At 42.6% G+C, this 27,620-nt stretch overlaps 1 protein-coding gene across 3 annotated transcripts in view; it reads left to right on the top strand.

The window, feature by feature from the left end:
• sulf2b (sulfatase 2b) overlaps nucleotides 1–27,620 on the top strand; it is a 276,394-nt gene that overhangs the window by 29,891 nt on the left and 218,883 nt on the right. Inside the window, exon 1 of one of the 3 annotated variants that reach the window (XM_046055569.1) lies at nucleotides 10,313–10,328. The exons of the other annotated variants lie outside the window; for them this stretch is intronic. The gene's annotated coding sequence lies outside the window, so the exon portion shown is untranslated. Of the gene's footprint in view, nucleotides 1–10,312; nucleotides 10,329–27,620 lie in introns of those variants that run through there. 3 annotated transcript variants of the gene reach the window in all.

The following is a 27,620-nucleotide window of genomic DNA, read 5'->3' as shown; positions in this document are numbered from 1 at the left end:
ATAACTAAATTAGCTTACTAAAAAGAATCCCACCTCCTTACTCAGACTTTTCTATTATTTATACTAGGCCTACATTTGGCATTGAACCGTGACGCTAAAGGCTCCAAGGCTGGTTCCAGACACCGAAGGACGTGACAAAGCGTAGGTTTATGACGCTCTGGGAATGAGAACCGGCTGAACAGACATGATAGGCAGACTGACACCACCATCCAAAGCCTTGCTGCAAGCCTGGATAAAAACATTTGTGATTCAAACTTCCTACTCCTTCCCCGTGGTATTCCTTTCAGAGTCAGCAAAACATTTCAATACATACTTCTGCTTTTAAAATGATGTATAAATTTAGTCGAAAACCAAAGCTGCACTTTGCTCCGCGAGTACCAGAGAGTTTGGCGTTGCACTGTGCATCCCCCCATGAAGTCCTTCCTGTTTACATTATAAACCAGGAACACCTGCACCCTGCTTTTGATCAGACAAGCTGAATCTGATAACGCCCACAGAGATGCACACTTTATGCAGATTCACCGCTAACAGGTCTGTGAGAGGCAGAATTTTAGGCCCATTAACATTCATGAAAACACTGCCCCACCGCTCCCACGCACATTCCCTCTGACATCAAACTTGTCTCCAACTGCAGCCTCTCAGAGAAGCTCCGGCTCAGGGGGAAGACACTGTCCTCAGGATGTTAATTACCCACAGTCATTGAGTGCATTTCATCTGACGGTGAGTCACGCTGTTAATTTATTTCTTCTCATGTGTTGTTACTTGTGCAGCAGATCCTCGCCTCTTTGATATGCACACAGATGTCAACAGATTAATAAGTTGATTTACAGTTCTTTAATTTCTCACCTGATGAGTGGAATGTGTTGTGAGGCTGTAAGGCTGAGCTTCATAGACACACAAAGGAGCCCTGATATGGTCAGTCTTAGTGTTTTTAACCAAAAATCAGATAATTCATTAAGAAGCAGGTGGACTGCACTTAGACAAAGTTTTCCTCATCAGGGCCTGTTAATGTCAGATCCATTTCCGTCCTAATTAAGTTTGAGGCACTCCTGCAGGCTATTGAGTAATCAAGACGTTCTCCCTGACAGGCTGTGAATTAAACCAGGAGTAGTTTGTGGTCCAGAATAATAAATCCTGGTTTAACCGAGTGGCTTTATCAAAACTGGTTCCAACCACCCATGTTTGCCTTTGCTGTTGTGAGTGTGTGCAGGGTGCGAACTACAGAGCAGCCAGGGCGAGCTTGGCTCCTCTTAAAAAGACATGAGCTCCCCTAACACCGTGATTTGTGACATTTTGGAGGGTCTCTAAAATGTTGACAACATGTTGGTGCTATTTTTGCCGTGGATTTCTATTTTTCTGTATCTTCATCATCATGGATCATCAGTATTGTAATATAATATATAAATAATACAGTAGTACTATTATTGATGTAAAATTCATGCGTAAGGGTGAAAGATAGCTGCGTGCATGCTATTGTTACCACCATCGAAGCGTGCCGGTATGGCTGGCCAAAAGTATTATTAGGATAAAAGTCAAATCATTATCTCTTTGAAGTTTAAAGGCTGATTTTTGCTCCTGAGTGAAAGTTGATGAAACCAGATGGTTAATTGTGGTTTTAAACTTTTCTTTCTGGTCAGAACAAACACTTGATGCCAAACAGTGGATCACTTAACAAATCTGAGGCAGAACATTCAAAACTATTATGGTAAAATCTTTTTCTTAAGAAATATGCACGAGAAAAATGCCAGCTTCCAGAAGAAGCTTCCAGTCTGAGACTCGATTCTAATGCCGAAGTCTTTTAAACCTGCATTCTATCGAACGGCCAGCAGGGGGCGACTCTTCTGGTTGCAAAAAGAAGTCCGGCTCCATTAGAAATAATGTTAAAATGTTTCTACTTGTCAGCTGATTTATTCCCTCAGTAAACACTTTCCTGATGAGTTTCTGGTCTCAGTCGCTAGTTTCAAGTCTTCTTCAACACAGCATGATGTTCATTTAGTAAATTATGGTCCCATTTAGAGGAACAGAGACCAGGAAGCAGGGGAGGCTTTAGGGCGGGATGATCTGTGATTGACAAGTCGTTACCATGGCCACCTGTCAATCAGGCTGACTCGTGCCCTCGGCGCTGTGTAAATTTAACCAGCGCCGTTGAAAAAGCTTATTAGGAGTCGTCTGTTCACTTTCTCTGGTGAGAACATTTAAGACTGTTGTTCTCTAAACAAATCAGCCCAGTTAAAATGACTACAAGTTAAGTTAACGTGAACTACAGATGCACCTAGCTACACAAGCTAGCTTAGCTCCACACACGGCCGTTAGCTCCACCGTCTCGTCGTATTGTCACGTCCGGTGTCGCTGCTTGCAAAAACTCAACATGGCTGCGTTCTATCGGCCAAACTCGAGGCTACAAAACGGCGGTCCACAAACCAACGGGTGACGTCACGATGACTACGCCCACTTCTTATATACAGGCTATGGTAGAACAGTGTCATAAAACAGAAAGTGAGGAAATCTGAGGTTTTTGCTCACAGTGATTTCTTTTAAATACGTTAACCTCATTATTTGAAGCTTTGGCCACATTTAACACATCCAACATTGTAGATAAGCCTCTCCGTCTGCACGCCAAATCACCATAATTCAGATAAAGATAAAGCTCCAGGTGAAACGCAGGAAAAGCTTGGAACAAGTAGGAAACGCCTCCCCGCCTTAATTTAATGTGAGAGGGGGGTTCCGCAGTTAATGATACTGACAAAAAGGCAATAGGTAGCGTGAAAACAGCTCTTGTCTGTCATTTTTGTGGATCTTTGTTTTGGTCCAACATTCTTTAAGCCAACCCCTCCCCAAAAAGTCATTGTATAGTTCAATTAGTTAGCTCGTTAGTTAGTAAGTCTTTTATTGTCATTTCAACAATATACACAGAGGTGAGACAGCATTTTTCCAGGACCGGGGTGCCACCAATTAACATAAGAACATAGTGCAGACAGGACAACATACTACACAAAGTGCTGACTTTGCAGAAAGTGCAGAACATTTGGACACTACACTTTGACAAAACTACAGAGAGACAGAGCGTAACAGACTTGGAGGTGTGTTTACAGGCTATAGTGATATACAGCTTTGAAGGTTTGCACACAAAGTGTACACATGGTACAGGTGTGAGGCCCGGCCAGTTTAGCGCCCTAAACCAGACACCCGCTGGGGGCTGATTGGGAAAGCATAGGTTGGGGGAGAAAACCTGCAGAACAGTCTTTGCGGGTTCTGAATCCACCTGTAAGGAGGCAGTGCTTTTTATTATATTGCCCTTGTGTGTGTGTGTGTGTGTGTGTGTGTGTGTGTGTGTGCTTACTCATTGTCTTGCACTAACCTGCATTTTTAATTTCCAAAGTTTGTTTACTTTGGCAAAAAAATCTGCAAAGGAATTTACTGCCCAACCCAAGTACAACAGAGTGGAGAGGTGGGCGGTTACAGTCGGTTCCCATCCTGTTAATCTCTCAAACAGACCGTTCTCACAGCAGACATTTTGACGGTTGCATTCCATTCAGGTATGGCAGTGCCAGGACACCTCTGCATAAAAACCTTTCCCATAAAAAAAGTTAATTGTCAGGTTATGGTTTGATGGACACGAAACTCTCCTGAATCATAAGTTCAAACAGCTTTAGGAGCAACTCTGTTTCTAGAAAATTAGAGTTTCCAAGACCATTTTGGAGAAAATGTTATTGTTGCCAAGGCTTTGCTCTGAATAAAGGAAATGTTCCACGCACAGGTGAGGTGGACGATGGGCCGTTAAAGAACAGGACCCTGAGACGAGAAGCCAGTGTTAGTTTAATGAGTGTGTGTGTGATTTGATTTAGACAAATCACGTTAGGGTAAGATGGTGGATTTGGTCAAAGGTTAATAAAGTGAACACATCCTGTCTCATGCTTCAAGTCACTGTTGACGTATTACTGTGTTTAGCCATGACCATGATCTTTTCCTGACCAAGTGGTGTGCATAAAGCATACATAGTACATAGAGTGCCTAAACAGAACTATAAAACAGTTAAAAGATGCTGGAGATATATATATATATATACATACACACCAGCTTCGGTCAGAGTCGGCTCGAAATCTGGGCATCGTGACTGACGAGCAAACTTTATCTGAGCACGTTGATCTGCAGTGTTGGTGAGTCACGTCGCTACAATTAGTGCCGTTACTAAGCTGAACAAAATTTGTAAGTGCAACACTTGCCCCGTTCATCTTGAGCTGAATTCAAAGATCTCAGACTTTTTCTATGTACACAAAATCCTATTTCTCTCAAATATTATTCACAAATGTGTCAATTTTTTTTGCACAGGTGTGCCTTAGGCTGGCCACAATAAAAAGCCATTCGAAAATGTGCAGTTTCACTGTATTGTGAAGTCCGGGGGGCGGGGGGGGGGGTCCGGAATACAGTCAGAACCTGGTGTGACCACCATTTGCCTCACGCAGTGAAACACATCTCCGTTGCGTAGAGTTGATCAGGTTATTGATTGTGGCCTGTGGAGTGTTGGTCCACTCCTCTTCAGTGGCTGTGCGAAGTTGCAGTCGGGTCGAGACCCCGATGAGGACGACGATCATGCAGATGAGCTTCCCTGAGACGGTTCCTGACAGTTTGTGCAGAAATTCTTTGGTTATGCAAACCGATTGTTGCAGCAGCTGTCCGGGTGGCTGCTCTCAGACCAGTGAGTTTGGATGTACTGCCAAATTCTCTGAAACGCCTTTGGAGACGGCTTATGGTAGAGAAATGAACATTCAATTCACGGGCAACAGCTCTGGTGGACATTCCTGTAGTCAGCATGCCAACTGCACGCTCCCTCAAAACTTGCGACATCTGTGGCTTTGTGCTGGAACTGCACATTTTGGAGTGGCCTTTTATTGTGGCCAGCCTAAGGCCTTTTATTATGGCCAGCCTAAGGCCTTTTATTGTGGCCAGCCTAAGGCACACCTGTTCAATCCCCATGATGTCTGATCAGCATCTTGATATGCCACATCTGTGAGGTGGATGGATTATCTTGGCAAAGGAGAAGTCCTCACTAACACAGATTTTGACAGATTTGTGAACAATATTTGAGAGAAATAGGCCTTTTGTGTACATAGAGAAAATCTTAGATCTTTGAGTTCAGCTCATGATGAATGGGGGCAAAAACAAAAGTGCTGTTTATAATTTTGTTTTAGTTTAACTATACTTCACAGTAGCGGGGTGGTAGCATCGCAGTTTTCTGAATCAAATAGCTTTTCAGTAATGAAACTCTTTTAATGATCAAGGAGGGCGGTAGCGACCACACGCTAAATTTCCCAAGCATTTCTGAAACTGCTGAGGACGCCACCTCAATACACGAACCTGTATCTGTAGCCAACAGAAGCACTTCGTGTGACGGTGACATCACGTAACAATCCTTGGGCTGATGATTGCGACTTTGCTGCAGGGGAATAAAGACACATGGGATTGAGTTTGCTTTTCTTGTGAACAAATACACCTTGTAGGAAGGATCAAGGTTCAGCCTGAACATCTCTTCCTCTAGTGCGGAGGTGAAGTGTTTTTTTGCCATGTTGTTACTGGTTTTGGAGGTCTTTATTCTTTTGCTACTGTGGAATGAAGTTGGTTCATTATATAACTTTTTTTTTTTTTAAAAATAGCTTAGCTGTAGTAAACTACTTTTGCCATGTTGCTGTAGCTTCACTCGCTCCATTTCCCTGTGGGGCAGCTTCAGTGTAGTGAATCTTCATTTAATGTAGAGAACTTAGCTCTTGCCGGCACTGCATCTGTCACTCAGTCATGTTGCTTTGATTGAGTCCTTATACATTCACTTAAATTTTATTTAGATGGCACCAGATCACAACAGAAACCCAACTATTCATTGTACATGCTTGTGCCATTCTTTGCCTTGGCTACTGGTGCCCCCTCCCCCCTTCTAGCAGGGCTGCCAGCATGGTCAGTAAAACCTTTGCAAATGGTCCAAAATGCGGCAGCACGTCTGGTCTTCATCCAGAAGGCAGCTCACTCCACTTTGCATTACCCTCCACTGGCTCACTGTTGCTGCCTGCATTTGCTATATAGTGAGCACAGCACCCACCTCTTTGGATTCCCTCATGCAGATTTATGAGTCTTGTTGTTCAATTCAATCTGCAAATGAGCGACCATTAGTCCTCCTGTCATGAGGCAGTAAATCTAAACTCTTCTCACCAGTCTGTGGTGGAATGAGTGACCGAGAAGCAGAATCGCTCACCAACCTACTGCACTCACCTAAAATGCTCTTTCTCTGTCACTACCACTCTCTCAAACCTTCTCTAGGTCTTTCTCAAAAGGCACTTAAACGTTACTTCATGCATCTTAAGGCACTCAGGTCAGGTCGAATGTGGAGTTTTAAGGCACTTCTTCTCAAACGCCACTGCTTGATTGTATATTGTGGCTTGGATTGTCCCTCATTCGCACCTCACTTTGAACAGAGGCGTCTGCCAAATGAATAAATGTGAATGGATACTTTACTGCGGTATATTCTAGGGACACAAATAACACTGTCGGTCAACATTTTACCGTTATAGTCTGTATGAACCTTTTGTGACTTTCAACTACATTAAATGACTGTCAGGTTACTGTAGGCAGATAAAAAAGTAAATGGCTATTTGTACATAAAGCAGCATGTGTTTGTTAAATCGTAGCCTAAGTTAGCTCCAGCGTTGAATAAAATTTACTCAAACTGTCCGGCTAAACTTTCAGTGTAAAAATAGATGATGCTATACATATATAAGTTATTTATCAACATATAACAAAGCAAGTCTCTCCCAACTTTTTAACTAAGAGCACATTTCTAAGAGCAAAGTTTTATTATTTTTTTGCAAAACATAACAATTCTTAAGTTGTGTTCACACTGAAAGCGAAGTTAATATTCGCCTCGCTTTACTCGTGCAAGTTTGACCGCTGGACATTTTGAGTGTTCACACACGGCTATTAGCCAATAAACACACCCTGCAAATACTACAGCTGTATGAACCCAAAGTAAACCCTTTCGCTGTGATTTAATTGCAATAAACGGATCAATCTGATGCCGAAATAACTACAGTATGATGCAGATTTGTTAGACACATGAATTCATGCTTTGTCAGGTCTGTCAGCAGCACAACAACTTTTAAAATGTTTGTTTTCTGAATGGAGTTCGGATCGATCAGGGCTATGCCGTGCTAACCTGTTCACGGTAGAGTACGAGAGCTGGAATAAAGTTACAGACACACATTTCCTGAACTCACCAGGTAGTTCAACCTCCTTGCTTTCTTTTCTCCAAGTACATATAAATATGAAGTAGCAGTCCAACAGAACTCTGGGCGCCATCCAACGCTATCAACAACAGTGGAACCGGATGTGCACAGAAGCTGCTTGAGTGAAGATAAATCAATGTTGTAATCCCAAAAACTAAAATAAAAAGCTAATTTTCCCCGCACTTGTACTCCGGATCTCTTTTCAAGGAACTAAAAGGTCCCTTCAGCCCACTGCTGTGTGCGTTTCCACCGCGGTCTAAGGACCTGCTGAGGTTAGCCAAATGAACCAGCTGACCTAGGCTGTAGGCCTGCACGCCGTCCAAAGCGATGCACAGGCATCATTATTTGTAACCACTATCCATGAGCAACGTTTATAAATGAACATCAGATTTGACTGGAATATAATGAAAAACTCCAGGCTGTGTTTGACCATTAAAATCTGCTTTTTTGTGTGTGTGTATGATGAAGAGAGGTTCGTTACAAACTTAATAACAAACTGGATAAAACCATCAAGATCTTAAAGTAACTCCAGCACAGAGAAAGCAACACAAATAATAAATTTGCGACAGTTTGGAAGGTTTTTAAAACATTTCCAGCCGTAAAGAGCTGCAGATCATCTGCAGCATCACGTCTGTGTCCGTGTCACTATTATTACTGTTTTAGAAATGGTAATCCGTACACTACTAGTTACTGTGGAAAGTGATAATATTACTGTTATTAGTGTTACCGCCCAACACTAACAGCAGCAGCAGCCGCATATATGAGCTAATAACTTCACCCTCTTCGTGGTCTATAAATACAGCTTGTCCTCTGGGTGTGAACATGCTGTTGGGCGCCTTAAACAGTGTGTTAACTAACAAACCAAAAGAAAGCAAATGCTGAATCATGAACTTGTAACCACAGTGCCGCATCCCATCACATCGGCCCTCAGGACTGTTAATACATGGAACCGTGCGTTGACATTTTCCCTTCAGGGAGGCGCAAAAAATGCTGATTTGGAGGCAGTTTGAGGTGTTTGTGTCGGTGTTTGTTTGTTGCTGTTAAGTGTGTGAGACAGCATGTCTGTGGTTGTGTTGGTGTGTTGTGGGATGTTGCTCTGCGTCGGTGTGTGTGTGTGTCAGAGGTATTGATTAAAGAGCAAGCTGCTTGGCTGCAGTTATTAATATTTGAAGCCAACTTCTAATGGAGGCCTTTGAAGCTTGAACAGTTTGAAGTGCTCTGACACGTAGTTAAAGCTCAGGCTGATAACCCCACTTTGAAATGTTCCCCCAAATCAATTCCAAAATAAATAAATCTGTATGGTAAATAAAAGGTAAGCTAAATGCAGAAGATCAACTTTACCAGATAGAGCAGTGGGAAAATGGACTAAGTGGCTCCTGGTTTATGTTTCTAAAAGCTGATGACGGGAAAGTTAATTAACTTCATGCACTGATTATGAACCACAGTAAACAGCAGCTTGGACTCTGGGCAGCCTTAAAAACCCCTACACACTGTGCAGTGTTGCTGTTTCACTGCATGCTGCTGCAATCTGCTGAAATCGTGGTTGTTTGGGACTCTACATCTATTTTGAAACATGTAAGAGTGAGCGATGAATGCCTGGTGAATCATAGCGCTACCATGTAAATTGAAGGACGGAAATAAAAGTATAGACACATCAACTCACACACCGGCCTCTGTTTAGAAAAATAAGCACAAAAAAAGACGAGCATCTGTGTGTTTGGATATAGAGAGCTGTCACATCATGCGCTCCATTTATTATGTTTAACCTGCGATGGTCTTCAGGGTTTGTCACTAATTGTGTTTGTTAAAGTTAACTAAAATCAGAAAGAACGTAAGGAGTGAAGTGCATGACACACTGTCGAGCAAAATGATGTTCAAAGGCTGGATTTGTTGTTGTCTGCTTACAACTGGTTGGTTTAGTCTCCAGCGGCGAACCAAGACCAAACTTTTCCCAACATTCCTCACACGATCGGCATCTTCTGTCTGAACAGCGTGTAGGGCTCTTGTTAGTGTTAGACTTGGTTAAAAACAGGCCGACGTCCATATTTCCACACTTTCAAATAAAGTTTGAACTCCAAAACAAGTTCACTTGAGGTTAAATGTTTTTTCCTTAGCTGTAGACGAAGAAACCGAACCTGTGTGAGCTGATCTGAGCTCAGTTCCAGTCATCCTGCAGACAGTTTGTATGCCGTGAGAAAAGGGTCGGGTATTTATAGATTCTGATTCTACATCGAATCCGGTCCTTACGGACTCTCAGTTCTGGTTCCTTCAGCACAGATCTCCTTCCTCCTCTTCCTCCTCGCTCCTCTTCCCCTTCGTGGCTAAAGTGAAAGGAGTCTCTGTCCTAGTGTGGCGTCTCTGGGTCTCATCTGGAGCCATCGTCGGTTTCCCTTCAGTATAGAAGGTGAACGTCAGCTCACCTGTGTTTTGTACCTGAGGCGTTGCTGCTGTTAGCGTTAGCTGGATCTGGGAGAGCGCGACACGTTGAACACGGTGAAGCGTTCCTTCAGGTTCACGCCGTGTTGAAGGAAACGCTTCGTCACGTTGGAGCTGCTTCCTCCCTCGCACCAAACCTCCTTACTGCAGCTTTTTTAGTGAAGCTGAGCCAAACTTTGGAGCGTTTGCTGCGGCCCGCCACAGTCCAGGACCGGAAACAGAAGGACTCTCTTCTTCAGGCTTTGTTGTAGTAACAAATGAGCAGATCAGAGACACTTTGATGGACTGAAAAATGCTCACTGCAGTTCAGTCAGGAGCTGAGATATGCAGGAAGTTAGGAATCCAAACGCACGGGTCTTGGAAATTTGGTCCGATGCGGAACCGTTTCTGGATACACAGTCTGTATTCCTGCAGACACACAGCGCGTGTTACAGTAGTCTCAGAGGCTTGTTTCTGGTCTTTGGATTGTAGCTTTAAGTGTTCAACCTTTGATCTCTCTCCTCCATCCACAGGCAGTTCCCTGCGGGAGCCATTACGGCCGACTCTGAGGAGCGTGTTTGAGTGTTCATTCATTATTGAATGACTGGAGCAGACTGACAGGTAGACAGGCTGTGGTGTAGACGGGTAGGTAGATGAAAAAAATCACATTTTGCAATGTTTGTTGCAGATGTTGTGATTCCAGGAACAGTGTTTGTGCTTCAGGGGCTGCATTTACTGATGAGGCGAGTGAGGTAATATGTGGGGAACGCTGCACAACGCATTGAATTGTGTTTAGCTGCTGTTTATTCAATTTGAAAAAAGAGGGTGTGGTAATCTTCAGGATCAAGCTAAAGAGAGGCACTGAGTAAAGTCCTTGTTACACAGAAGTACAGAATGAAAACTATGTTCCCACATCCAGATCGTGATTATCACATAAACCCAAGAAAAAGAGCAAACTAGTGCGTTAAGCTCCAGTCAGGATGTGTGAGCTCAGTTTGGATGTTATCCAGGTTGTAGGTGGAGCCGTCACGGCCGAAAAGTAAAATCCTTTCTATACACTACAGCATTATATACTGTAGTTCCTCCTGTCCCCTCCAACTATATTCATTATAATTTCATATGTCGGTTCCCACTCGGCAAAATATTAATTCTAGTTGCAGTTTTCATTCATTTAATCCTTGTGCAAGAAGCACAGTCTACACTGGCATTAATAATTTATTAATGCTAACTACTAACTTCTTAACCATAACCATTCGTGCAGCAGAATTACTGTAGATTGGGGTCTTTACTCGCACATCGTAAATCATTTCTCCGGTTCGCACGTTTCTGTTTTTAGAGCGATATGCAAGTGAAATCATCCTTGCGCTGTTCTTCTTCTTCCTCTTCTTCTGGCGGGTGCCGTTAGCAGCGTTCGAGACGACTTGATAGTTCGACGTGAGCAGCAGGCGACTGCAGGGGCAGGGAATAACAAACGGCGCCGTCAAGTCGGACGCATTCTACCTGCGTGAGCTTTCTGTGATCTGAGATCAATGACCGTGAAAATTGCCACAAGACCAGACAAAAGGTGGTTCCAAGTTTTTGCAACTTTGGCCGCCAGACTCGGCTCCCGCAAGGTTTTAATATCATTTGACATGGTGACGTTTTTTGGCGAAAGTCGGACACAATTTATAACCAGCATGCATCACGTTAAATACACACCTGTTAACTTCCCATCACCGTTACATCTAATGTTCTGCATTCTGCCACCTGCTTACCGGAGGGGAACGTGGCAAACATTTCAATCAAATTTTTTATTTTTAGAAAAGTTAAAACTACAGCAAAAGACGGAAAACATTAAAATATCGATAATGAATTATTTTTGTTCCATGATTGCATCAAACAAATAAAACTTTTATATATTCTGGAATTGTTACACATAAAGTGAATTATTTCAAGACTTTTTGTTTGTTTGTTTAAATCTTGATGATTACGGCTTACAGCTCGTGGAAATTGAAACTTTTTAGAATAAAGAATTTATAATACAGACATGTCGACATGAGAAGATCAACTCATAAAAGCATCTCAGAAGTTGTTGTTCGACTTGCATGTTGAAATAAAGTTGTACCTGAACAAAGGCGACACGTTTATGCAAATCTAGCCCAGTTTCAGGAGACACCCTGGCGTCTTTTAACCTGCGACTCACCTAAACCACGGCAACATGGCTCCGTCAGCTGCTCCGACAATAAACTGCAGAGAAGTCATTTTGAGGAAATACACTCATTGTTTCTCATTCTTAATGCAGGGAGGCACATCAGGACTGCTGATGATGATTTTAGCCGTGACGGCTGATTGGACCTAGTGGGTGCAGAGTCCTCCAACCTAAACAACAACATAGGTTGTTTATCCACGGCTCCCAAAACAATACATCTAACCGTTAACTACATTACGTAAGTCTTAGCATAGCTTTGAAAAAAGACTGGACACAGGGGGAAACACATACGCCTACCAACACCTAAATCTCTTTAGTTTAATCTGTACACAAACTCTTGATGTGGTGGAACTACTTCTTGTGTATCCATCCGCCCAGTACTCCTGCGCAGTGTCTCTGGATAGATCGCAGGTTGCCAGATTCTGTCAGTGAGACACGATCAGAGACACTCCAAAGAAATGGTTCCAGCCAGTAACTTTTCCTTAAAGATTTTAAAACATTAATTAAATGATTAGTTTTTTATTGTGTAGAGTCTCCCTGCTGTGACGTGTACGAAGCTCAGCACTGATTTACTGAGTCTCATCACAGACATCATTTACATTGCAGAGACATTTTTTTTTACCTCCAGGTACATATTTTCCATTTTTTATGTGTGTTTATTTCAAATGTCTTTGGCAAAGCCGGAGAGTCTACTCCGGCGTCGGGTCTCGACAGGCGTGCTTTGGCACTCACACGGGCACATAGCTTTACAGACACACACACACTTGTTGCTGGGTAAAGTCTGCGTGGGATCTGGGTGAGTCAGCAAACACTGATTTGCGTTTCAGGGAGTGTCGTGAAACCTGGACTTAACCGCCCACCCTCACTGAAACACACACACACCCTGTTACCTGTGGAGACCTGTTGCATACAGGCAGATAGATCCAGATACTTTACATGAGAATCTGAAATACTGATCACTGATTCTGTCTGCACCAGCAAAACCACACCAATAATAACCAATAATCTGATATTTGTTCTTTCTTTAAAGTGATTAAAGAAGAAGCTTAGTGCTGCACCACCCTGTCAACTCCCAAAAAGGTTGTTTAAATTCACATGCCTGTAAAATAATGTTGTTTAAATCCTCCTATGTTTGAGAGTAAGGTCAGTTAACTTGTTAACAAAACCTGAGGCATCAGTACTGTTGCCATGATTTAGTTAAAGAGGTGGTATTCTGCTCATTTTCAGGTTCAAAATCTTATTTAGGGGTTGTACCAGACCAATTTTTAAAAAACACCATGTTTTTCTCATACTGCACATTGCTGCAGCTCCTCTTTTCACCCTGTGTGTTGTACGCTCTGCTCCTGAGCTACAGAGTGATGCATCTTGTACAAAATCTTTGTTGGGAGTTGCACATGCGCAGTTCCCAGGTAAGGACTACTAGCCAATCAGAAGCAGAGAAGGGCGGGTCGTAAGAAACAAGGTAGTGTGATCCAAATCAAAGCCTTAGACTCGACTCGACTCTACTCGGCCCTGCTCCGTTTTCCATTGCAGATAGTACCCAGAGATAGTACGTAGCTGGTCGTCATAGCGACGCCACACACAACTGCCGCGACGTAACGTTCAATGCGACACACACACCAGCGATCCACACAGCTTTCTCTTTTTTAAGTTAGAACTCCGCTCAGACTAGCTTGGTTTGAGGGCGTGCCTGACCCCGCTAGCCGCTTGGCGAGCTTTATGGCGCGTTTTCATTGTGACGTCACAAGTAAAGGAAGTGAAGGGCTGGACTACAAACGAGCTGTTTTCAAGCGGTTCAGAGCAGAGCTTTCTGTGGGAGATGGGAACTCCCTTTTGCCTGGACTTTGGGCTTTTTCACTTTGCAAACCTGTTACATGCACAAAAAAGAGATATAACTCAATAAAGGAGAGGGAAAAAGCCAAAAAGCAGAATACCACCTCTTTAAACTGTACGTCTGAGTTGTCGACACAAAAATGATTCAGAAATCTGTTAAATTACATGAAAATCATCCCGAGAGCAATCAATAAACCAAATGCTCCGACACTGTATCATTATATGTCCTGAGCCCCTCGCGTTGCTCTTCTTCTTGTTTTATTTGCTGATGCTGTTGACTTCCTGTCACTGTTGCAGCTAATGTTCCACATTCTGCCACCGGAGAACGTAGCAAACATTTCAATTTGTTTTAAAGAGGTGGTATTCTGCTCATTTTCAGGTTCATAATCTCATTCAGAGGTTGTACCAGAGCAGGTTTACATGGTTATATTTTTGTCATACTGCACATTGCTGCAGCTCCTCTTCTCACCCTGTGTTGAAGGCTTCGTTTTAGCTATGGAGTGATACATCTTGTCTCTAAATGATCTTTGTTGGGAGTTGCACATGCTCAGTTCCTAGTTAAGGACTACTAGCCAATCAGAAGCAGAGAAGGGCGGGTCAGCGAGAAGCCGGTAAACAGCTCGGGTTCAGCCGTACGTGTTGCCGACCGGCTTGGCAACATGGACTGGAGCGAGAGTTTCAGAGCGGTGAGTTATTAATCTGTATCCATAAAGTTTTAACTGAGCTCTGTCTCTACATCACAGGAACAACTTTATGTCCACTGACTGCCTGGAGGGTAGCTAGTGTTTGGAAGGGAGAGGAGAGCTGTGTGCTGCAGCTCGCTGTTTCTGAGGGCGTGTCGGAGTAGCCGCTTGGCGAGCGTTATATGAGGCGCGTTTAGCTTTCATCCCTGTGACGTCACAAAGCGGCTGGACTAGAAACGAGCTGTTTTCAGTTCAGAGCAGAGTTTTCTGTGGGAGATGGGAACTCCCTTTGGGCTTTTTCACTTTTCAAACCTGTTACATGCACAAAAACGGTTTATAACTCAATAAAGGAGAGGGGAAAAAGCCAAAAAGCAGAATATGACGTCTTTCATTTTTAGAAAGGTTAAAAATGCGGGAAAATCTCAGGAAAAGAGTTGACAGGCATGGGTATCTGTGGCTGTAGGAAGACTGTAATAAGCATGGCCTACCTGCCTGTACTCTGCCTATGCACTCACTGTTCATGAACATGTGTTTTGTGGGAGTGGCTTTGGAGCGAGGCCTGATGGGAGAGGGTGGAATTATTTGGGTTAGATATTTCTCCAATGTTGCCTTCCCCAACTTTGAGAGCAGCAGCGCCAGACAAAACAGCAACCACTGCCCTGATACTTTGACCTCAAATACACCGACATGCACAACGTGCTTTTAGAACAGGAGGCATAGACGGGAGGCGGCAATTATGACGGCCATCAATATCCTGTAGTGAACAAATATGGAAAAGCGAATCCTATGAATTCTCGCAGTTTTGTAACAGTTTTTTATAAAATCTCAAGCATGGTAGGAAATATGAGAAAGAATTAGGATACCAGCCCAGAACATTCTTATTGTGATGACTTGTTAGCTGCTTTGTAGGATTGTTTTCTGCTGCTCTTCATTTGATCTCGTCATGTATTTCACTCTTGCACATTTGGTCTTTTCTTTTGAAGACGTTTCGCCTCTCATCCCAGCAGCTTCTTCAGTTGTGACTAACCTCTGCCCTCTGTGGGGTCGTTATCAAGCTGATGGATACGCTTGGTTCGTTAGTGCTCCTGGCTGTTGTAACGACAGTCGTCGTTCTCACGTGAGGCCAAGTCTGAACAACCGTTGTTGGCGTTTTCACGAGGACAAATGTGAGCCACGAACCAAGTGGCATCCATCACTTTGACGGCCAGAACTGAATAACTTTGAGATTTGAAAATGAGGGAAGCTTACTTGTTAAGTGAGACAATTAATAGAACAGAGTGATTACGAACATGGACAGGAGAGGTGTGGGTGATGGAGAGAAATTCCTCCCATCTGGTGAGATACTTGCACAAAGTGTTGGCCTTTCTGGCAGGTACTCCATCCCCTTTCACTGTCATCCATCCTTGAACCCTCGCGCTGCGTATCTTCTTCGACAGCTATTGACAAGTGCCGTTTGAGTAATTGACGAGTTAAGTATGTGGTTACCAGAGACTTGAGTTAGAGACTCTGACTCGAGTCCGACTTAAGTCGCGCACACAGTGACTTGAGACTCGTCCTCGTGCGGGACTCGTGCACAATTTTTATTTTTTAGGAAACTTCAGATGAGCTTGCTGTCATCACGTTAATTATTACCATTGGCTGCAAACAGGTTACAGGTTTATTGTTGATCATGTGACGTCACATATTTATTTAGTTAACCTTATACTGGTTTGAGAGTCAGCGGGACTTACAGTAGTTAATTAGCCGTCATTAGTTTGCATTGCACGTTACATGGTTGTGCTCTGTAAGTGAAAAACAGGTTACTGTTACAGAATCCCTTATAGCTGTGCAGTTTTATAAGCAGCCTGGATTGAACGCAGCAGCTGATACAACATTCATTAAAACCACGAGAGACTTGAGGCTTGACTTGGACTCTAGTTCAGAGACTTTGGACCATGTCTGTTGTTTACAGCTAATGTTCTACATACTGCCACCTGCTTTAACACAGGGAAACATAGCAAACATGTCAATATTTTCCCCCTGATAGTTTAAAAATATGGGAGGATTAAAGGAAAATACTTAAATGGGAGGACAGTGGGAAATAATGCTAAAATACAGGAGAATCGAGGGGAAAAACAGGAGGATTGACAGGTACAGAAGAAGCCTCTTGGATGAGAGACGAAATGTCTAAAAGTATCTTCAACCAAGTCCAGTACTTTAGGTGACATATTGTGTTTCCTCACTTGCAGTTTCATCTCCACAGATTAACGAACTGGAGAGTTTAACTGTCCGATGGGGTTTGTGTTGGATTCTGTTGCAGCAATGTCGCCACATCCTCAGATCTTGGCAATCAAATCAAATCTCTCATATGTCATAACTGAGATAAAAAGATAAAACTATAACATGTAGATTGTAAAACCCCAAATGTGTGTTTACAATGTGAAATGGAAGATGTAAGCTTGTCATGTTTCCTCTCCTCGATCTCCCTCCATCTGTCTGCTGTCATTTTCCTGCTCTCTACACCATGTGTTCATCATTATGTTGTTAGCGTCTGCGGTCACTGAACCCACAACTCTCCACATCTAATGACCACAGCCAAGGGACCACGGAGAGAGCGAGGCTTCCTATTTAGGTTGTATTTTTAGGCAGGGAGTCAGAGTTTCATCACCTACCAGAAGAAAGGTCCCTCCAGCTTACAGTTCAGTGGTTTGTTAAGCCGTTTCACAAGCTGCTCCTCCATTTATTAACCGAAACAACGATGGCAGCTTAACAGGTTAGCAGCTATGTTTTCCTGCTTCCTACTTTGTGGGGCACCTTTTGAAATGTCAACCAGACTGCCAGGAAACAAGAGCAGTCATTTGTAGTTATTTATCACAAAAACTATAATATAATCCTGTGCTTCAAATCATTGCAAAAGGATCAACTGTAAAAATGATTACTACAGGAAATGAAATGGGGCCATGGTACTCAACGCTGTGCCGACCTTCCGAAGGTTAAGGAGTCTTTTTCGGGCTCTACTTTCTCTGTAGGGAGAAAGGAAGGAGGAAGAGACCTTCACATTTAGACAGAGCTGCATGTCCGGCAGGAATTTATTTATGGAAGAATCCTTAGTAAAGGTTACAAACGGTTCGCCAAAGAGCTGGGCGACAGAAAAGGCAAACTCTCGTCAACTGGCAGTGGGAAAAGAGTCAGTCGCCTATTTTAGGGTTTAGAAAACCTGCACATGTTGTGCACGTTTTTTTGCTCAGCATAATAACACAGAATACGGCCGTGTGGAGCAAAAGTTGGATCAGCGCATCACTATAAATTAGGAAATCCTGAGATTGCTGTTTATGGTTCAGAAATTTTAAACCTGTTTGCTTATGTTATAAAATAAAGGCAGATTTATACTTCTGCGTCAAAGCAACGGCGTAGCCTGGCGCACACCTCACCAAAATTGTTACTACATGTCGAACTGTGATTGGTCGGCTTGGTAGCGTCGCATTTTCTCCTACGCATTTCCGTCTTGTCCTTCTTCTTCTGCCTCAACCGTCTCAAGGGTCGCACATACCATCTCCTCCGATGCCTTCTCTCGTTACTGAGTTTTGGTAATTTCGCTAAATGTAACTGCTGTTAAACATCGATCAACTCCAACTCTGACATGATTCGCTCAGTTTCAGTTGCTGTTGTTTGTAGTATCCTACACCAACGAAGAAGAAGAAGGTCAATACTGTGGAACATAGAAACCCCACCGCCAACTAGCGGTTTGGTGGTGTAACTGTAAAGCGACGCAGACACCAATGCACACATATAAATGCTCAGAACGGCACGTAGCAAAGACTCAACACAGAAGTATGAATTGGCCTTGAGATGCACATTGTCCTGTAGTCAAAGCCGAGTGTTGTCAATTTGGTGAACTTGGTCATGAAAGGTTGCGAGAAAAAAAATCTTTTCACAAAAGTACTGTATGGAGGTTCCTAAGTCACTTGCTTCTGCTTCCGGTCATTGGACCTTACTTCGGAAACAATACGTAAGATGGTCAACGGCGAGAGACGACTTATTTTTTGACTCAGCCCTGAATTACACACGTTTGTCAATTTAAAAGATAATTTTGCAGTTTGTCATAAAACAGTAAAGTTACATGTCATTTTGTGTGAAAACCGTTCAATGAACTACATCTCTCGTCTCGCATAATAGTCACCGACATGTTAACACGGTAATGCTAAGCTAACGTTCATTTCTTGGTTGCTACTAGCTAGATAACTTACATTCCACGATGAAATATATCTCACCTGATGTGTTTAATCCAACAATTCTCGGTCCTTTTATCACATCATCTACACATGGAAGCTCTTTGACGCTAGCTTCAGTAACGTTAGCTTCAATCATTGAGAGAAAAAGTTACGACGTCAAACGCGACTTTTGGGTTTGTGGTCTTTGTAATTACGTATTTTCAAACTGCGACTTTCATGACTTTTAAATGTGCGTTTTAAATTGAACATCATCGTGTGTCATCAGAGCGCACACGCAAGAATTATTTTTGTCTTAAAAGAACCCATTTAGGAGTATTTTTACTAAAATGTCAAACCCCATCACCCAGAGACAAACATTTGCTAACTAGCAAACAAGTTGACCAACACACACTTACTGCAGCACTTTACAAAACCTCAGCCAACTGGCTGGTCGGGCAAAGAAAATTAGATTAATTTCAGAAGCCCTGCGCTCGTACAGAGGGGATAACGTTGAGTTTCAGCGGTAATGGCATCGCAGCAGAGACTCCACTGCTGGAGACGTTAATTATGTAAACAGCACTGTCTCCGCCTCTTTACGTAACACACACACCAACACACAGCAGGTTGTGTTTGCAGCTCGTCACATATTGACTCTTGGTCAAGGCCCTTTGGCGTCCTTTTTTTCAAATTAAAACGCTAGCGTTTCGAAACATCGCCCTTTTTAAATGGCCTGTTATTAAAGTTGTGAAACGTACAAACAAAAAAAAAAACAAAAGTACTTGGTTAAGGTGAGGAAAAGATCATGGTTTGGATTAAAATAACTACGTAGGTCAGTTAACAAGTAAGTTAACTTACGCCACTTGTGTAACTTACGCAATTTACGTAACTTTTAATGTTGAGACACAAGACACGAATCCCGGTCTCCTGGTTCAAAGTCGGGCTTCTTCTCCCTCCATCCACCCACCCAAACCACCTCCTAACTTGGTCTGCTTTTACCGTCACATACTGATGCTAGAGGGTTTTCCCCCCCACTGTGTTGAACTATGACGCTATAAGGATCCCCAGTGCGTTACAAACTGACGCCGATTGATCTTGACCATGCGTCCATATGTGACGAGTCGGGGAGTGAGAACGGGTTGTTGGACAATAAATTACATGCTTAGTTCATTATTCTCACACAGGTAGAAGGCTGTTCATATTATTAGATGAATAAGCTGCACGCTCACACACTGTTTCTTTCAGTTCAATGAAGACCAAAGTGTTTAACTTCCAGGTATGTTTCATTTTGCAGTTTAGTGCACTGAGGACGTGAGTGAGTGGTTTGGCAGGGATCCGGAGCAAGAGCCTGGGACTAGTACAACCCTTATCTTTTTAATGAACCAAGGATTGGGTTTTTGAATTGAGAACAGAATCAGGCCTCTACTGATCACATTACACTGTGTTCTGGGGAAAGAAAGTCCAGCCCACTGTGGAGGTTTGATCTTTAAAAGTAGTTCTAAATTGGATTATTTTTACGTGATGTTAAAATAGTTTGGCATCTTTCCTGTGTGGAAAAATTCCGATGCTGCAGTGACCTGTTGAATTGGTGGTGATTCCTGGACAGACTGCATGTCCTTTTATGGCTACTCTAAACGTGTTAAAAGCGCCGTGTTCTTTCGCTATAACCGAGGTGATGTTTGTGAGGTCAACACGGTGAACTCTGAACATGTTGAAGACTCGGCGCTGCTGGAGGAGAGACGGAGAGTGTGAAAGAGAGGCCGACAGAGTCTCGGAGAGAAGGGATGTTATTCCTTCATGCGTGTCTAAACTGGTCCATTAGCGGCAGCCTAATGTTCACATTGAGTCACACAGTCAACCGTTTCCCAAAGCCAAACACACACACACACTGATAAAAAGGTCAGATATTGGACAGTTTGATGCAGCCTTATTACACCCAGACTTCAACAACTGCTGAAGGAGATCAAATTGCTGATCTACTGACAAACACACACAAATGGTCAGTTAGCTGCCACATACACACACACTAAACCCACATTTTAAACCTCCCTCCTCCAGATGTCGACTGTCATAGTTCATACCAAGGGATCAGTCACAACCAGTGTGTGAAGACGAGTTACCACGTCTTCGGTTTCGGAGTCAGAAGGTCTCCCGGCTGTTTTGGGGGTTAAAGACATAACCAGGTTTTCTCTAATGAGGTCAATCTATGTGGACACATTCAGACACCAGATCTTACTGGATGTGAGAAATGAGTCCTAGTTCAGAAACTTACTTTACATATGCTGCCATTAACCATGGCGACCTGTCAATCAGGCTAAAGTGGTGCCACTGGTTGCAAAAAATCACGGGTGACGTCGTGATGACTACGTCCACTTCTTTTATACAGTCAGTGGTTTGGACTAAATCATCTGGTCTGTGCGCTTATAAGATTAAAATATTAAAAAGATGGTAAATCTATGGTAGTCCACTAATTAATTATCGCAATATAATTTTCAATAAATATAATTAATGTTCAATATATCGTCAATAAATATTTTGTTTAATTCATATGAATCATGAACAAATTAGCACTTAATGTTTCTGTTAAAATATTTATTTTGTTGCGGAAAAGGGACTGAAAAAAGATTTACTAATATTCTAGCTTAGTTATAATACTAGTTTTGGATGTTCTCCCTCAGTTTTGTTAAGTGATTCACTGTTTAATATCAAGTGTTTCTCCCATTCTGACCACAAAGAAAAGTTTAACCACATAATTAACCATCTGGTTTCTTAAATTTTCAGTCAGGAGCAAAAATTCAGCTTTTAAACTTGAAAGAACTAACGATTTTACATTTATCGTGATAATTATCGATAACATTTTTGGCCATAATGCCCAGCCCTAATTCCACGTTTTTAAAATAGGCTACGATTTGTAAATCCTTTAGTGTGCACCAGCCATTACCATCTTACTGAGTTACGTCTTTATTGCTTATACACTTTTACTTTCTTAAACGGCATGATGGCAGGGGAGGCAGCGTCAGCCGATCTACCACTTTGGTCCAGACTGAAATAACAGCTGTTGGATGAATTGTCCTGGAATTTGATTTAAGCATTTAAGTTCCCCTCAGGATGGATCCTAATAATGTTGTTGATGTCCAAACATTTCTTCTCTCAACAACTATTGAGTGGGTTGTGATGAAGTGGGGTTCTGGCCTTCATGTTCCCCTCAGGATGAAATGTAATAACTTTGCTGATCCTCTGACTTTTCATGTAGCGCCATCATCATATCAAAATGCATATTCATCCAATACTTTTGTTTAAGACCAAATTCCTGCAGAACTAATGATATTCCCATCAGCGTCAGCTGTACACGTAGTGCTAATTAGCAAAAAACAATAGCATGCTAAATAAGATGAACAGGGGGCGGTGATGGCGTAGTGGATAAGACACATGCCTTTGGTGTTGAATCCACTGTGAGACACCAATGTGTCCCTGAGCAAGACAAGACAGAGCTTGACCCCTAGTTGCTCCAGAGGCGTGCGACCTCTGACATGTATAGCAATTCTAATTCGCTTTTGATAAAAGCCTCAGCTAAATGAATAAATGTAATGTAATGAACACTGTAACCACGGTGAGTATGTTAGCATACAAGACAGCTTATTTCAGTGTTACACTTGAGAAGACTATAATTTACAGAGTCAGTCTGTGAACTTGAGGGTCGCTGGCATGGATCACTGCCCCTGGGCACTGCACACTGGCTGCCCACTGCTCCTAATTAGAATGGGTTAAATGCAGAGAACAAATTCTGCATTAGTTGTACTGGGTGTAAATTTTATGTGGGCAATAAAGTTGATTAGCATTATCAAAACACAGAATTCAGTTTTTATGCTCCACATATCTGGAACAAACTCTGAGAAAACTTCTTTCTAGAACTCCAAAAGCTTACAAAATACTGCCAAAGTTAAATTTGGGATTATTTATGTTAGCTTATCTCCTATTTAACTTTTTTTAAAACCCTTTTAATCCTATTTCTGTCGTGATATTATTTAGTTGCCTTGTTTTATATAGGGTTTTCAAACTAATAGCCCTAAATTTCCAACCTGGCTGGCAAAAAGAGACGAATCTTAATTTGGTCCCTTTTCCTGCTGCCTGATGAATTTTTACACCTTGCAATCAATCATCTGATGCTGAATCGTTCTTAGTCCCTTACTCTGCCTTTGTCTTCAGTTGGGTTCAGCGGGGTCATTTTGTTGTTGGCGGTTCAGGAAGATCCCGGCTGCATCTTTGACAGATGGATAATCCATAATCCTGAACGTATGGAGCTGCTGTTGTGTTAAAATCCTCCCTGCTGGATGACCCAGGGCTCATTTCCAGCATCAGGAGTCAAGAGACCTCATCTTAGTTATACAACTGAAAATCCAACCAAATAGGCAGACATCAACAACACTTAAAACTGACAGGTGGTGTTATCGCCCCCAACCACATTATCACCACCCACATAACACTCATCACTCCATCACCTCCTCCCATCCTCTTATAAAACACAGAGCTGTTGAGTCCATCCTGCTTGAAGGACATTTTGTTGAATTTACAGCCATTTGAATTCATTTGTCTCTATTTTGTGTGACAAACACAAGAAGATTCAGTAGATGACCTACTTACTTACATCCCTTCATGTCTGAATATTGAGCTGTCAACATTAGAGGCTGTCCAATAAATCAGAGGGTGTATATTTTCACCAACATTACTTTCTCACAGATGTATATGCAAATGTCAAAGAAGACAATGCATTGCATAAAGGCTGAAAATTAGCTGAAGTTAATTTGGTGTCTCAAACTTATAGGTCAACTGTAAAATATACGGCCACAGTACATCTTTATCACAACTCTTGCTAACTAGACAGTGTTTAAGATATTCTTCCTGCCAAATCACCTTGGTTAGAAGATTGAAATACAGTAAGGCTGAATGATTACTTGCATTTGCGATATTATCGCGATGTGATAAAACGAGATTTTCTAATTGCAAAGGCTGTGATTACACTCTGGTCACATGACACCCAAGAGTAAAGCAGTCCGCAGACGAAGCATCAACTTTGCACGTTACGCTGTTCCTTGACTTGTTGTAGTACAACGGCCTTAAGCTTGACAGACGCTGACACCACAGAAACTTTAGTGTCACACAAGGAATGAAAGTAGCACCCGACACCCGTGGGTAACTTGGTGGTGGTGGGTGAAATTGTCGGGCCATCCGCCGCTTTGACAGACAGGAAAAATGCACAACAGAAAGATACATGTAGTACGGTAAGTGTATTGTGGCGATTGGCGCCTGCGTCACACACGCAGCCACCAGTCAGTTCAGGAAATATCTGTGAAACGGAGTTTCAAACCAAACGCACAAGTCGGAAAGAGGCCCGGTCTGTCACGAGTTACAGCCAGAGCTGCTGACCAGCATCAGAGGCTGCGGGGGGGGGATCTCCGAATTACCAAGCTTGTCTATCAAACACGAGAGGCGTCGCCTGGTTCAAACTGAGTATTTTTTTTTGTTTGCTGACTAGGATATAGAAAAATGGACTCCTATGAGATTTGAACTGAGATAAGGACGCATTAATTGGTGGTTGAACTGTGGATTTTTATATTGACAGAGAGGATGGACGGTTTGAAAGAGGTGTCAAGGAAACCATCTACACTCGGCTGAACAAGCATTTCCTCTTGGCCTCAGGTGAAGATACCAACATGGTCTGTTGCTATCGTTGTGCTCGGTGCCCATACGGTGTACTCGGTGGAAGGTGATGTTGTTGACAGTTTCTCTGGGTAATTTGAGGTGGGTGGACATGAACTCAAAAGATTTTTCAGGGTCGTCTGGTGTTTGTCCGGGAATGCCGGTGAAAACCAAGTTATACCTCATGGTGCATGCCTGTAGGTCCAGAATGTTCTCCTTCATGAGTTTGTTTTCTGCGCTGACAGAGATGTATTGAATATGTTATTAGGTTTTAATTAAACATGGACCCTGGCAACACTTTCTAGGAAAAACGTCTAAAATAACAAAAGAAATCAGTAATATCTCCTCAACCATCAGGCCTAGATGCAAAATTCTGGTCTCCTTTGAAAGGTCAGAAGCTAAGGAATATAAATCCATTGTATATTAACATATATTTTACCATTACAGACTACATGGAGATGAAATACAGAAAAAATTATATTTTCATCCTCGCCTGGTAAAAAAAAGCTATATTTTAATGCAATAAACCATCAAAACCATCATAAAGTAGATTATAATGTACCTTAATATCTTCTAATACACCTGGAATACAACTGTGACTGTAAATTTGATGAAAAGAAACTGATATAAAACAGTTATTACACAATTTAAAAAAAAATATATACCAGGCGAATATCCATGTTTTGGCCATATTTACTGTTTATATGTTCACTTTTATTGGGAGTTATATTCAAAACATTATTTCTCTCCACACAACCACGTTCCAAATAACATAAAGCTTCCAAAACATTGAAATATTGATAAAACAGTCAAAATATATATGACCAAAAGCACTCCCATGTTTTACAGGCCTGTAGCTTGAGAACAGAACATCCTACAGGGCGCCTCCGCCAAACAAACTCTTCTTCTATGAGAGAATTTGAGGTAGAAATGAAACTTATCGCTGTCCTTCGACCTCAGCAAGATGGCGGCCCGCCAGACGTTCTCTGTGGACACGAATGGCCGCTGTTTTTGGACGGAAACCAGCTAGAACAGCAAAATCAATTACGCCCCCCGTATCGGGTCAGTTCGTTCCCATGTGGTTAAGGGCAAATATTGGTCTAAATCTACATGTGGACATTTTAACTGCTCTGTAGACCTGCTGCAGCTGTCCGGCTTCCAGGTCTACAGAGTGGACCGTGACACGGACTCTCTTCAGGACTGCTACCAACAATGTGGATGAGTTTACAGAGGCTGTGATGTCCTACATCAGCTTCTGTGAGGACAGCTGTATACCAACACGCACCAGGGTGAGTTGTAACAATGACAAACCCTGGTTCACAGCTAAAATTGGAAAAGGAGGAGGCATTTGGGAGTGGTGACAGGGCCGGGTATAAGGAGTCAAAGTACAGGTTTAGCAAGGCAGTGCGAGATGCTCAACAGTTGTACTCAGAGAGACTACAACACCAGTTCTCAAAAAATGACTCTGCTTCTGTCTGGAGAGGCTTCAGACAGATCACCAGCTACAAAACTAAATCCCCCCGCTCCATGAACGACTTGCGCCTTGCCAACAAGTTAAACCAGTTTTACTGTCGCTTTAAAAGATAATGGGACAGACCTGAAACCATCCCCTGTCACACCACAGTCCACCACCTCCTCCCCCTCTCTTACCATCCTGGAGAGGGACGTCAACAGACTGTTCAGGAGGCAGAAACCTCGCAAAGCAGCTGGGCCGGACTCTGTCTCCCCATCCACCCTGAAGCACTGCGCCGATCAGCTGTCTCCGTTGTTCACGGACATTTTTAACACCTCACTGGAGACGTGCCATGTGCCAGCCTGCTTCAAGGCCTCCACCATCATCCCAAGAAACCAAGGACCACTGGACTAAACGACTACAGACCCGTCGCCCTGACCTCTGTGGTTATGAAGTCCTTTTAGCGCCTTGTGTTGTCCCACCTAAAATCCATCACTGACCCACTCCTGGACCGCCTGCAGGTCTGTAGATGAAGCTTGGATGTACCGTAAGCACAATTTATACCAAGGCAAATTCCTCGTATGTGAAAATGTACATGGTTCTGAACTCCTTTGTGTTGCTGTTTTAAAGGCTGCAGGTGCTCAGTGTTGTGGAAAGTCTGTAATGTACAGATAATTAGACAAATACCAAGTCACCCTACAGGGACTCTACAGTACCTGCTACTACAGGAGGTAAAATATAGACGCGTTCACGAGCTCCAGATGTTCCATATCTCCTGTTGTGCTTCCGGGTAACAGAGTGACCTGGGATTAAAAGCTGTAAGATCATGTCTGGAACATCACATGCTATTTATAATAAAAAACCTGAAACAGACGCAGGTTAATCCACTCTAAATACAGTTCAGTACCGTCAGTCAGTCCATTTAAAAAAAAAAAGAAAACAGGACAGGTTGGCCACAGCTGGTGAGAGACCGGCAAGCTGTGTGTCTGACAGAAGTTGTCTGTTTTCTGTCACGAGAGACGCATTAGAAGAGACACTGAGCCTTTTTTCTATCACAGCAACAAAAGAGTGGAGAGCAGGAGGAGGAGGAGGATGTTGTGAAGGATTCAATTGTGTTTCAGAGAGGAAGAACAGAGGAGGGTGTCTGGTCTCCTTCAAGGCAAAGACTGACACTCAGAGGACTGTACTGATGTTTCCCGTACACCCAATTAACAGCCAGCCAGGGAGTTTAGGCATCTATAATAATAATAATAATCTTTATTTGTAGAGCACTTTTCAAAAACAAGTTACAAAGTGCTTTAACAAGTGTAAAGACAATAATACCCAAGAGACAATAATACAAAAACAAAACAAGATGAAAGCATGAAAACATTGAAGAGACTAAAATACAGATTAATATAAAATTAGTAAAATACAATAAAATAAAAGGGATAAAATAAAGTCAAATAAGATCAGGAAAGGCTCTCCTATAAAAGTATGTTTTAAGAAGGGACTTAAAAGAGTTCACTGACTCAGCCGACCTGATTTCCTCGGGCAGGCTGTTCCAGAGCCTCGGGGCCCTGACAGCAAACGCTCTGTCCCCTTTAGTTTTCAGTCGAGACTCTGGAACAGACAACAGACCTCTGCCCGAGGATCTCAAGGTACGTGCTGGTGCGTATGGGACTAAAAGGTCAGAAATATAACAAGGCGAGAGGCCATGAAGAGCTTTAAAAGTGATCAATAGAATTTTAAAGTCAATTCTAAAACATACTGGGAGCCAGTGTAATGAAGCTAAAATAGGAGTAATGTGGTCATATTTCTTTGTTCTGGTTAAAAGCCTGGCAGCTGAGTTCTGGACAGTCTGGAGTCGATCAATAGATTTTTGGGTTAAACAGGTGAAAAGGCTGTTGCAATAAT

The sequence above is a fragment of the Micropterus dolomieu genome, linkage group LG08 (assembly GCF_021292245.1).
Source record: "Micropterus dolomieu isolate WLL.071019.BEF.003 ecotype Adirondacks linkage group LG08, ASM2129224v1, whole genome shotgun sequence".
Lineage (NCBI taxonomy): Eukaryota > Metazoa > Chordata > Actinopteri > Centrarchiformes > Centrarchidae > Micropterus > Micropterus dolomieu.
This window is presented reverse-complemented; position numbering and strand designations above follow the sequence as displayed.